Below are 13,246 nucleotides of genomic sequence, written 5' to 3' on the forward strand. Positions count from 1 at the left end.
CAGCCATCTTGTTGCTAGGGGCCAAATTACCCTAGCAACCAAAAAAGAGACTAGAATATGAATAGGAGACTAAAAGAGTAGCAATAACAATAAATGTGTAGCTTTACAGAGCATTTGTTTTTTAGATGGGGTCAGTGACCCCAATTTGAAAGAGTCAGAAGAAAAAGACAAATAATTAGAAAAATATAAAAAATGAAGACCAATTAAAATGTTTCTTAGAACTGGCCATTCTATAACATACTAAAAGTTAACTCAAAAGTGAACCACCCCTTTAACATTCCTGAGAAACTCTGCAAGTTCTTCGACATTCGTAGATTCGTCTCGAGGGACGCCATTAATTAGCGTAAACGTAATGATCACCCCATGCTGCTGCCAACTCAGCGCCGTTTCATCAAGTCTCGCTGCTCCCGCTATCTGTCACTTATCTGTAGTCTCACCGCTCTTTGTGACGTGCTCTGATTTCCAGGTGACACTGAGAGCAGCTGACAGTTGCACAGACCGAATGTCAGCGCATAAGGAAATACTTATTATATCTCCATTTATTTGACTTAACCGAATTCAGCCGGAGGGTCCTAGCCTGGACCTTGTAATTGATTTAATAAAGTAAGAAAGGAGGGGACACTTCATTCCATTCCCTCACCCGTAACCATATACTTAGGTCCAGGGCCCTCACAGTCCTGATTAGTCGGTTAACATATGGCACTTGCCAGGGATCTTAATTATTCCAGCTGCCATCTACACTTTCTAGAGTCCTTCATCAGGCTTCCACAATACCCCGAAGCTGTTATAGGTGAAAAATTCCAAATTCCCTGACCAGATTGGTGGGCTCGTGGGCAGGACCACCATCAAGGGGAGTTTACAGGATACTAAAGGCGGGGGCCAAGAGAAGTAAAAGTGGGATTGGCTGTTAAAAGTTTCAGCAGGGTGGGCAGAGTTGAGGTGGATCAGGGGTTTGTTTATCAGGGGGTAGTTTTTTTTTCTCTTGTATAATAAGACTTATATAATAAGCCATAATAATTATTCTCCCCTCCTGGGAGGAGACCCCCAAATATTTAGTAGCCCAGGGGTTTCTGTCTGGGTAAAGTTTCCAACCTTCAAGGGTCGGACACTGAAGTAAATAAAGTCTCTGTATAAAGCCCAAACCATCAGCCCTGTATGGGGGGAATAAGTGTTAATTGCAGTGTTTGTCCTCCCCCCTCAAACGCAAACACTTGATATCAGCCCAGATAAGCGGCACTTTCCTTCCGATAAGTAGTTGTGTTGCTCTTCCATGGAAACGGCAGTTTTCGAAGGGGGGGTTTGTTTTAATGATCCCGGTACTCCTCATATCTGGAATCCAATCATCTGCATCATTGGTCGGTGTCTCGTACCTTCTGCAAGGGAGATAAGCTATATGACGTTTAAAGGGGAAGTTAACCAAAAGTTTTTTGTTTTTTTTTGCAGAATGAAAGAAAATTGCTCCCTGCCAATGTATAACCTTGATGATGCTCCTGACCCAGTTGCCAAGGATCAAGTAGTCTGAGTCAGATTTGCTATGGATCGCGGTGACGCCAAACTCAATGGGCAGTTGGAAGCCTCGTTCCCCCGCTGTTTCTGTCATGGCTAAAGTTACTGATCAACTCGCAGTTCAAGAGCTCAAGTAACTTTTTTATGTTGTTTGAAAAGTGCATTTTAAAGCCTGAAACTGTTTGAATTGAGCCAAATTTGGGGAATAGGAGGCTTTGCAACTTCTGAAAATGTTTTATTCTTTGCTGTCAGTCGTTGTATTGAGTCATTGTCTGGCAGTTGATTGGCTGAGCCAGGGTCAGACTATTGGGAAGTCCTGCCCCCTGTCAGGTCCCAATAGTTTAGGAATCTGTGATGGGGCTGACTACTGAACTATATTTATTAAAGGACTGGCAGGATAAGAATTGGTAATCATAGGGCCCCATACTACTAAGTTTACCGGGCCCTCTTTTCCCCCTTTTCCACAGGGCCCCTGACAGCTGTACCCCCATTGGCTGCCTTGGGGAGAGCCTTTGGATTAGGCAATAACATCCAAAACAACTATATCATCTGACCTGTAGACTTAACATCAGGACGGAAACAGCCTCTAGGTGGCGCTGGTGCTTGTGATAAATTCTGCAAGTTTTTGAAGAGTCCAAAGAGTTTATACAGGAAAGAACATTCCTTCTCTGTATATTTGTATTTATACATATGGAAGGAGGGAGGTGCCATATTGATTCCCTTAGACAGTACAGTATGAGGGTATAGCTTATTGTGTGCCCAGAACATTCCTTCTCTGTATATTTGTATTTATACATATGGGAGGAGGAGGTGCCATATTGATTCCCTTAGACAGTACAGTATGAGGGTATAGCTTATTGTGTGCCCAGAACATAATATTATGGAGCAGCCCCTGATTCTCACTGTATTCACAGGTGGTCGATGCCCGAGGAGGGCCCAACCTGAAAGCAATGAGGATACGTCCCAAAAAGATCCGACCCTTTGCCTCGCGAAGGCATCAAAGCAAGCAGGTGGCGGAGCTGAAGAGCGGTATCTCAAGTCTATGTAAGTAAAGCTGCCCATAGATGTAAAGATTTTTAACAGATCCAATCGTTATCGTGAGACCACTAATATTTCGAAACGATTGTTTAAATGTACGACGTGTCCATCAACTAAAAAGACCGTTTCGGGCGAAAACTGAGGGGAGCTGCCTGCTTGGCCCTGCAGACATAGATACATTGTACTGGGACCCATCAAGATTTTTTAATCTGGCCGATCAATTTTCTGACAGATATCGGACGAAAAATCGCAAGATGTACGATCGTTCGAATCCCACTAATTTCACGATAATTTCGAAGGATTGGTGGGACTTCACCAAATCGGTTGTTCGGCAAGAAAAATCTTTGCGTCTATGGGACCTTAAGAGCCAGTCCCCCACTATCAGCCAACAGGACTTCTAATTGTGTTAAGTTGCAAATGATTTAGTGTTTGTCTGTGTATCCCGCAGACTGTGGAGCATCGAGCACCTCCCCAGAGCATTCCTCGTCCTGCAGCAATCACTCCCATACTGACACCGACACTGAACTCTGCATCCAGCACCGACTCCGGCTTCTCTTTCCTAGACCCCGCCTACTGGAAAAGGTCAGCATTTTTTTTTTTTTAACTTTTTATTTTTATCCTTCCTGTTGATGCCAGTTTTTTTTACTGTATGTAGATATATAATATATTTAACGTATGTATTATGACTCCCGCCGCTACTCTTGAATGCCGCTATTTCTATTTGCTAATGACGTCTATGCATTTCTGTGGAAGGCAGAATATTTTTTCATCCCAACTATGCAGTAACCCAGCCTTCAGCAGGGGGCAGAAGAGAGCTTGAGATTTTAGATTAAAAATGTGTTTAAAGGATAAGTAAACCTTTAAAATAAGTGATTGTAAAACGGATGAGGGGGCTATTCTAAGCACGTTTGAAATTTACATTCATTATTTATTTTGTTTTTATTCCAGGATATTAAGGGAGACGTACTGTTAATATGAATGAATTTTGTTCCAACAGCGCCACCTGCTGGTCATTTTCCCACCAGTCTGACCAGCAAGTAGTCAAGGAAGTTGTCAGGAGAAAGAAAGAGGCTGATGTTCTTCTGCTTAGGAAAGATGTGAGAAAGGCTTAGGAATAAAATTATAAGCAGAAGAACATCAGCCTCTTTCTTTCTCCTGACAACTTCCTTGACTACTTGCTGGTCAGACTGGTGGGAAAATGACCAGCAGGTGGCGCTGTTGTAACAAATTCTTTCATATTAACAGCACATGTATCCCTTAATATCTTGGAATAAAAAACTAATGAATGTACATTACAAACATGCTTAGAATAGCCCCCTTATCAGTTTTACATGATGTAAAGAGTACTACTCTGATGCAAATTGCAATTGGTCTTCCTATATTTTAATTTAGGGGTTTTTTGATTATTTTTGTGCAGTGACTACAGTTTGACGTTGCAGCAGCTATCTGGTTGCTAGGGTATTGCTTACCCTTAACAACCGCCCATCGGTTTTAATGAGTGGCTGGAAGGTGAATAGGGACAATGACCATTTAGCCTCACAAAGCTGCTGGGGTCGGTGACCCCCGTTGGGACTCTGATAAGAAGCAGAAGACAAATTAAAAGGTTGCTAAGAAGAGGACTTTCTATAACATACTTCTGGTTAATGTAAAGCAGCACTGGCCCTTTAAAGAAGTGGATCCCATGGGGCAGACTGTAATATGTGTAATATTAAATGCATGGGGTTTACTGTACACACCACGTTGTGCCTCAATATGCAGAGGGTGCCGCTAAATAAAGGGGGGGGGCTTTGTTAGCATTTATTAAGCTATTATTTATACTTCCCCTTTATCCTGTGAACCCAAATCCTCCTCATTAGGGTTGGACTCAGTGTGTATATACAGTATATTCAGGCAGCTATTAATACTTCTGGATACTGGAAGTATCGGAGATTTCTTTGGGGTGTATGAGACCCCCCTGAATCTTTTAACCGTCTAATCTCCGTGTGAGATTTGTGACGCTCATGTTTGTACATGGATGTTTTATAATGAAGATTTTGTACCTCTGTCTAGGGAATATTATTCTTTCTACAATAAACTTTACATACTTGTATATGAGGCTCCCAGCAGGGGCAGTGTTTTCTCTCCCTATTGTAAATAATGGGATTAACCTGTAGTTTCCCAATGACTTTATAGCGAGGTGCTTTAACTGATTATACCTCCCCGGTGGGAGATTTCTTGCTTTGTAAATAACTTACACCCCCAGCTGGTAAAACATTGTCTCCAAGGACCAGAGCCGCCCCCCAGCTGTTGCCCCCAGGTCCCTCCTGAAGTTGCTCATTCACGGCTTGTGCCTTGTGGGAATATTTTCTCTCCAAACAATGTGGGAGGGGGAACTGGATTGTGATGTCAGAGTTGGACCCCTCTGAGCTGCTTCTGAACAACTTTCTGTGCCATAGATTGTACAATCTACTATTCACCAGGTCTATGGCTGGCTTGGAAAGGGTTAAAAGAAAAAGCATATAGGGGCTGTCACTCTATAGTAGGAAATATGTGATTACAAGGGAGCATTATGCAAGTCTGACACTGCAATCACTATATCAAGCCACTAACCCCTAAGGGGTCCCTTAACTCCAGGGGCTGTTCCTGCTGAATTGTGCTTAGTACAGGGAATACCTATGCTGCCATAGTTTTATGGGATCTCTCTGTACAGACTATGAGCAAACTTAGGGGACTGTTCCTGCCTGAATTGTGCTTAGTATAGGGGAATAGCTTTACTGCCATCGTTTTATGGGATCTCTCTGTACAGACTATGAGCAAACTTAGGGACTGTTCCTGCTGAATTGTGCTTAGTAAAGGGAATCCCCTATGCTGCCATAGTTTTATGGGATCTCTGTACAGAGTATGAGCAAACTTAGGGACTGTTCCTGCTGAATTGTGCTTAGTACAGAGGAATACCTATGCTGCCATAGTTTTATGGGATCTCTCTGTACAGACTATGAGCAAACGTAGGGGAATGTTCCTGCTTAATTGTGCTTAGTACTGGGAATATTGATGCTGCCATAGTTTTATGGGATCTCTCTGTACAGACTATGAGCAAACGTAGGGGACTGTTCCTACTTAATTGTGCTTAGTACTGGGAATATTGATGCTGCCATAGTTTTATGGGATCTCTCTGTACAGACTATGAGCAAACGTAGGGGACTGTTTCCTGCTGAATTGTGCTTAGTACTGGGAATATTGATGCTGCCATCGTTTTATGGGATCTCTCTGTACAGACTGAGCAAACGTAGGGGACTGTTCCTGCTGAATTGTGCTCAGTACTGGGAATATTGATGCTGCCATAGTTTTATGGGATCTCTCTGTACAGACTATGAGGAAACTTAGGGGACTGTTCCTGCTGAATTGTGCTTAGTACAGGGAATACCTATGCTGCCATAGTTTTATGGGATCTCTCTGTACAGACTATGAGCAAACTTAGGGGACTGTTCCTGCTGAATTGTGCTTAGTACAGGGAATACCTATGCTGCCACAGTTTATGGGCTCTCTCTGTACAGACTATGAGCAAACTTAGGGACTGTTCCTGCTGAATTGTGCTTAGTACTGGGAATATTGATGCTGCCATCGTTTTATGGGATCTCTCTGTACAGACTATGAGTAAACTTAGGGGACTGTTCCTGCTGAATTGTGCTCAGTATAGGGGAATACCTATGCTGCCATAGTTTTATGGGATCTCTCTGTGCAGACTATGAGCAAACTTAGGGGCTGTTCCTGCTGAATTGTGCTTAGTATAGGGGAATACCTATGCTGCCATCGTTTTATGGGATCTCTCTGTACAGACTATGAGCAAACTTAGGGACTGTTCCTGCTGAATTGTGCTTAGTACAGGGAATACCTATGCTGCCATAGTTTTATGGGATCTCTGTACAGAGTATGAGGAAACTTAGGGGCTGTTCCTGCTGAATTGTGCTTAGTACAGGGAATACCTATGCTGCCATAGTTTTATGGGATCTCTCTGTACAGACTATGAGGAAACTTAGGGACTGTTCCTGCTGAATTGTGCCTAGTATAGGGGAATACCTATGCTGCCATAGTTTTATGGGATCTCTCTGTACAGACTATGAGCAAACTTAGGGACTGTTCCTGCTGAATTGTGCTTAGTACAGGGAATACCTATGCTGCCATAGTTTTATGGGATCTCGCTGTACAGACTATGAGCAAACTTAGGGTCTGTTCCTGCTGAATTGTGCTTAGTAAAGGGAATACCTATGCTGCCATAGTTTTATGGGATCTCTGTACAGAGTATGAGCAAACTTAGGGGACTGTTCCTGCTGAATTGTGCTTAGTACAGAGGAATACCTATGCTGCCATAGTTTTATGGTATCTCTTTGTACAGACTATGAGCAAACGTAGGGGACTGTTCCTGCTTAATTGTGCTTATTACTGGGAATATTGATGCTGCCATAGTTTTATGGGATCTCTCTGTACAGACTATGAGCAAATGTAGGGGACTGTTCCTGCTGAATTGTGCTTAGTACTGGGAATATTGATGCTGCCATAGTTTTATGGGATCTCTCTGTACAGACTATGAGCAAACGTAGGGGACTGTTCCTGCTGAATTGTGCTTAGTACTGGGAATATTGATGCTGCCATAGTTTTATGGGATCTCTCTGTACAGACTATGAGAAAACTTAGGGACTGTTCCTGCTGAATTGTGCTTAGTACAGGGAATACCTATGCTGCCATAGTTTTCTGGGATCTCTTTGTACAGACTATGAGCAAATTAGGGGCTGTTCCTGCTGAATTGTGCTAGTTAGAGGGAATGCCTATGCTGCCATCGTTTTATGGGATCTCTCTGTACAGACTATGAGCAAACTTAGGGACTGTTCCTGCTGAATTGTGCTTAGTACAGGGAATACCTATGCTGCCATAGTTTTATGGGATCTCTGTACAGAGTATGAGCAAACTTAGGGGACTGTTCCTGCTGAATTGTGCTTAGTACAGAGGAATACCTATGCTGCCATAGTTTTATGGGATCTCTTTGTACAGACTATGAGCAAACGTAGGGGACTGTTCCTGCTTAATTGTGCTTAGTACTGGGAATATTTGTGCTGCCATAGTTTTATGGGATCTCTCTGTACAGACTATGAGCAAACGTAGGGGACTGTTCCTACTTAATTGTGCTAAGTACTGGGAATATTGATGCTGCCATAGTTTTATGGGATCTCTCTGTACAGACTATGAGGAAACTTAGGGACTGTTCCTGCTGAATTGTGCTTAGTACAGGGAATACCTATGCTGCCATAGTTTTATGGGATCTCTCTGTACAGACTATGAGCAAACTTAGGGGACTGTTCCTGCTGAATTGTGCTTAGTACAGGGAATACCTATGCTGCCATAGTTTTATGGGATCTCTCTGTACAGACTATGAGCAAACTTAGGGACTGTTCCTGCTGAATTGTGCTTAGTATAGGGAATACCTATGCTGCCATTAGTTTTTATGGGATCTCTCTGTACAGACTATGAGCAAACTTAGGGACTGTTCCTGCTTAATTTGTGCTTAGTACAGGGAATACCTATGCTGCCATAGTTTTATGGGATCTCTCTGTACAGACTATGAGCAAACTTAGGGACTGTTCCTGCTGAATTGTGCTTAGTACAGGGAATACCTATGCTGCCATAGTTTTATGGGATCTCTCTGTACAGACTATGAGCAAACTTAGGGGACTGTTCCTGCTGAATTGTGCTTAGTACAGGGAATACTATGCTGCCATAGTTTTATGGGATCTCTCTGTACAGACTATGAGCAAACTTAGGGGACTGTTCTGCTGAATTGTGCTTTAGTACAGGGAATACCTATGCTGCCATAGTTTATGGGATCTCTCTGTACAGACTATGAGCAAACTTAGGACTGTTCCTGCTTGAATTGTGCTTCAGTACAGGGGAATACTATGCTTGCCATAGTTTTATGGGATCTCTCCGTACAAGACTATGAGCAAAACTTAGGGCCTGTTCCTGCTGAATTGTGCTTTGGTATAGGGGAATACCCTATGCATGCCATAGTTTAATGGGATCTCTCTGTACAGACTATGAGGAACTTAGGGACTGTTCCTGCTGAATTGGCTTAGTACAGGGAATACCTATGCTGCCATAGTTTTATGGGATCTCTGTACAGGGACTAGTTGGAGCAAATTTCAGGGGACTGTTCCTGCCTGAATTGTGCTTAAGTACAGGGAAATAACCTATGGTGCCATAGTTTTCTGGGATCTCTCTGTACAGACTATGACTGCAAAACGTAAGGGGACTGTGTCCCTGCTGAATGTGCTTGACAGGGAATACCTATGCTGCCATAGTATTTATGGGCTCCTCTGTACAGATATGAGCAAACTAGGGACTGTTCCTGCTGAATTGTGCTCAGTACAGGGGAATACCTATTGCTGCCATAGTTTTATGGATCTCTCGTACAGACTATGAGCAAACTTAGGGGGCTGTTCCTGCTTGAATTGTGCTTAGTACTGGGAATACCTATGCTGCCAGTCGTTTTATGGGATCTCTCTGTACAGACTATGAGAAACTTAGGACTGTTCCTGCTGAATTGTGCATAGTACAGGGAATACCTATGCTGCCATAGTTTTATCGGATCTCTGTACAGAGTATTGAGCAAACTTAGGGGGACTGCTTCCTTGCTGAATTGTGCTTTAACAGTAAACCTATGCTGCCATCGTTTTATGGGATCTCTCTGTACAGACTATGAGGAAACTTAGGGGCTGTTCCTGCTGAATTGTGCTTAGTACAGGGGAATACCTATGCTGCCATAGTTTATGGGATCTCTCTACAGACTATGAGCAAACTTAGGGACTGTTCCTACTTAATTGTGCTTAGCACTGGAATAATTGATGCTGCCATAGTTTTTACGGATCTCTCTGTACAGACTATGAGCAAACTTAGGGGACTGTTCCTCCTGAATTGTGCTTAGTACAGGAATACCTATGCTGCCATAGTTTTATGGATCTCTCTGTACAAACTATGAGCAAACTAGGGGACTGGTTCCTGCCCGAATTGTGCTTAGTACAGGATACCTATGCTGCCATAGGTTTATGGGATCTCTCTGTACAGACTTATGAGCAAACTTGGGGGCTGTTCCTTGCTGAATTATGTGCTTAGTACAGGGGAATACCTTAGCTGCCATATTTTTGTTTTATGAGATCTATCTTGTAACAGACTATGAGCAAAAACTATAGGCGCACTGTCTTCTGCTCCGAATTGGCTAGATACTGCGAAAACCTATGCTGCATCATAGTCTTTATGCGCGATCTCTCTGCTACAGAACTCATGAGCAAACATAGGGGACTCCGTTACACCTACCTTAATCTGCTCGCTCTAGTCACTGGGCGACAAAAACAAAATACCTATGCTGCCATCACGTTTATGGGATCTGTAACCACACAGATCAATGAGCCAAAACCAAATAAGAACGGGACCTGTTCCTGACTGATTGATAGAATTATACAGACGAGGACAAAATACCCTATGCTTGCCCATCAAGGCTCTTTATGGGATCTCTCTGAACAAGACTATCGAGCAAACCCGATACGGGGGACTGTTTCACTGCTCTATGTGCTTAAGTAACTACGGAATATCATCGATCGCCTGCATAAGTTTCATATGCGAGAAATCTCTCTGTACAGACTATGAGCAAACACAGTAGGGGAAACTGATTCTTCCTACTTAATCTCTGCTATACTGGAATACCTTAGATGCTTGCCATATTTATTGGATTCTCAAGCTACAGACTTATGACGACAAACTTTAGGGACTTTTGCTTGCTGAATCTGTGCTTAGTACACAGCAGGAAATCACCTATACGCTGCCCATAGTTTTATGTGGATCCCTCTTGTACAGACTATGAGCAACACGAGGGACTGTTCCTGCCTTAATTAAGTGCTTAAATACTGGGAAATATTTCGATTGCACCTGCCATAAAACATTCTCGATTGCGCAGATCTCCTCTGTACAGCACATACAATGACGGCCAAAACCGAGCTAAGGACTGCTTCCTAACTAAATATGTAGCCTCATCAGTACTGACGGAAATTTTTGATGCTGCACCAACTAGATCATTTACTAGCCAATCATCTCTGTTACAGACTAATAGAGCCAAACTCTAGGAGCCCGACACTGATATCCACCTAGACTCAGACCTTAGATGCTTAAGCTACCAACGCGAACACCAACCAAAAACCCACCAAAAAACAACAAACAATAACCTAAAGACTGCACATAGTTCTATCCGGAGATCATACTCTGCTAACAGACCTCACTGAGCAAAAACTTGAGGGACTAGTTCCTGACCTGAACAATCCTGTGCCTAAATATAGGACCAACACCAACCAGCAAAATACCAAATAATAGCCTCAATGCCACAACTAGTTTTTCATATGGAATCTCTCTGTACAAGACTCAGAAGCAACAACTTAGAGGGACTGATTCCCTGCCCGAATTGTGACTCATACGTACAGGGATACCTATTGCTGCCATAGGTTATGGGCTCTCTCTTGTACAGACTATGAGAAACTTAGGGACTGTTCCTGCTGAATTGTGCTTAGTACAGGGAATACCTATCTGCCATAGTCTTTATCGGATCTCTAGTACAGACTATTGAGCAAAACTTTAGGGACTGCTATCCTGCTGATTTGTGCTTAGTACAGGAACCTATGCTGCCCATAGGTTTTTATTGGCATCTCTCTATACAGACTATGAGCAAACTAGGGGACTGTTCCTGACTCTGAATTGTGCTTAGTACAGGAATTACCTATGCTGCCATAGTTTTCTGGGATCTCTTCATGTAACAGACTATGGCAAACTTAGGGGAACTGTCCTGCTGAATGTGCACTTTGCGCAACAGGGATACCAGTCGCATGACCAGTAATATCGCGGCTCACCTTCATTACAGAACTAATCGACAAACACTTAACGGAGGACGATTCCTGGCCTGAATTATGACTACCAGTACAGGGGAAAACTAAATCCTACTACACGCTCGCCAATCAGCTTATCGGGATCTCATGCTAACAGAACCTAAATGAGCAACCAACATTAGGGACTTCTTCCCTGAAAACCAGACTGCATTATGCTCTAGATAAATAGAGGGACAAACACAATACCTAATGCATGAACACACATCGTCATCTTACTGGCATACACTCTCATAGTACAGAACTATGCAACACGCAAACTAAGAGAACATAGTACCTGACAAACTGCAATCTCGTGACAATCAGCTACCAAGGGAACACACACAAACACAACAAAAAAATACCTATATAGCACGCCCACATAAGTATCAACTATTAATCGGATCATTCACAGTACCAGACAGTCAATGAGCAAAATCACGGGGCACCTCGTACCCTTGTAGAATAACTGTGCTTAAGTACAGAGGAATACCTATCGCTGCCATAGTTTTTATTGCGGATTCTCTTTTACAAGACTATGAGCAAAACGTTCAGGGGACTCTTTCCTACTTAATTGTGCCTTAGTACTGCGGAATATTGATTGCTGCCATAGTTTTATGGGATCATCTCTGTAACAGACTACTGAGGGACACTTAGGACTTTCCTTGCTGAATTGTCGACATAAGATACAGGGAAATACCTATGCTGCCATAGTTTATCACTGGAATCTCCTCCTGTACAGACAATGAAGCAACTTAGGACTGTTCCTACTTAATTGTGCTTAAGCACGGGAATTTGATGCTGCCATAGTTTTACGTTTATCTCTCTTGTACAAGGAACTTATGAGCAAACTTTAGGGGACGTTTCCTCCTGAATTTGTGCTAGTACAGGGGAATACCTATGCTTGCCATAGTTTTATGGGGATCTCTCTGTACAAACTATGCAGCCCAAACTAGGGGGACTGTTCACTGACGAATTGTGCTTAGACAGGGGATAACCTTAATTGCTGCCATAGTGTTTATGCGGATCTCTCTCGTACAGGACTATGAGCAAACTTCTGGGGGTGTCCTGCAAATGAATTGTGCTTAGTTACAGGGATCCTAATGAATCGACCAATAGTTCTTACTGAGATCTATTCTGTACAGACTTTGAGCAAACTTAGGGGACTGTTCCTGCTGAATTGTGACCTTCATACTGGGAATAACCTTGCTGTCATAGTTTTATGGAATCTCTCATGACCAGGACTATTGGCAAACCCGATAGGGGACTGATTCCTACCTAATTGCTGCTTAGTACTGGCAAAATACTTGATGCTAGCACATAACAATTTATAACTAAACGGTATCTTCATCATGATACAGACATATAGACGGCACAAAACTTAAGCACACGACTGTTCCTGCTGACTACAGTCGACAATAAGTACGAGGAAATACCCTATGACTATAGCCAACATTTAGTATGGGAATCTCTCTGTACAGACTATGAGGAAAACTTAGGGCTCGTTCTGCTGAAATTGATGACCACTTACTCAGATACAGGGAATTACCTATGCTGACCACTAGTCACTCTTATTCAAACACGGAATCTCATTCTGTACAGACACTATGAGCAAACTCTCAGGGAGACTGTTCCTGCCTAAGAATTGTGCAACTTCAAAGTACCAGGGAATACCACTATGCTGACCACTAGCTATTATATGGTCGAATCTCTCTCCTACACCACACTCACTGAGCCTTAGGGACCTGTTCCTGCTGAACTTCGTGAACACA

At 42.9% G+C, this 13,246-nt stretch overlaps 1 protein-coding gene across 10 annotated transcripts in view; it reads left to right on the plus strand.

Annotated features, from left to right (window-relative positions):
• LOC121393056 overlaps nucleotides 1–13,246 on the plus strand; it is a 1,743,327-nt gene that overhangs the window by 1,354,520 nt on the left and 375,561 nt on the right. For 9 of the 10 annotated variants that reach the window (XM_041585388.1, XM_041585383.1, XM_041585386.1 and 6 more), the window contains 3 exons: nucleotides 1,444–1,639; nucleotides 2,421–2,550; nucleotides 2,993–3,126. The gene's annotated coding sequence lies outside the window, so the exon portion shown is untranslated. Of the gene's footprint in view, nucleotides 1–1,443; nucleotides 1,640–2,420; nucleotides 2,551–2,992; nucleotides 3,127–3,961; nucleotides 4,634–13,246 lie in introns of those variants that run through there. The other variant, XR_005966020.1, reaches the window with a different exon arrangement.

The sequence above is a fragment of the Xenopus laevis genome, chromosome 3L, assembly GCF_017654675.1.
Source record: "Xenopus laevis strain J_2021 chromosome 3L, Xenopus_laevis_v10.1, whole genome shotgun sequence".
In the NCBI taxonomy this organism is placed as follows: domain Eukaryota; kingdom Metazoa; phylum Chordata; class Amphibia; order Anura; family Pipidae; genus Xenopus; species Xenopus laevis.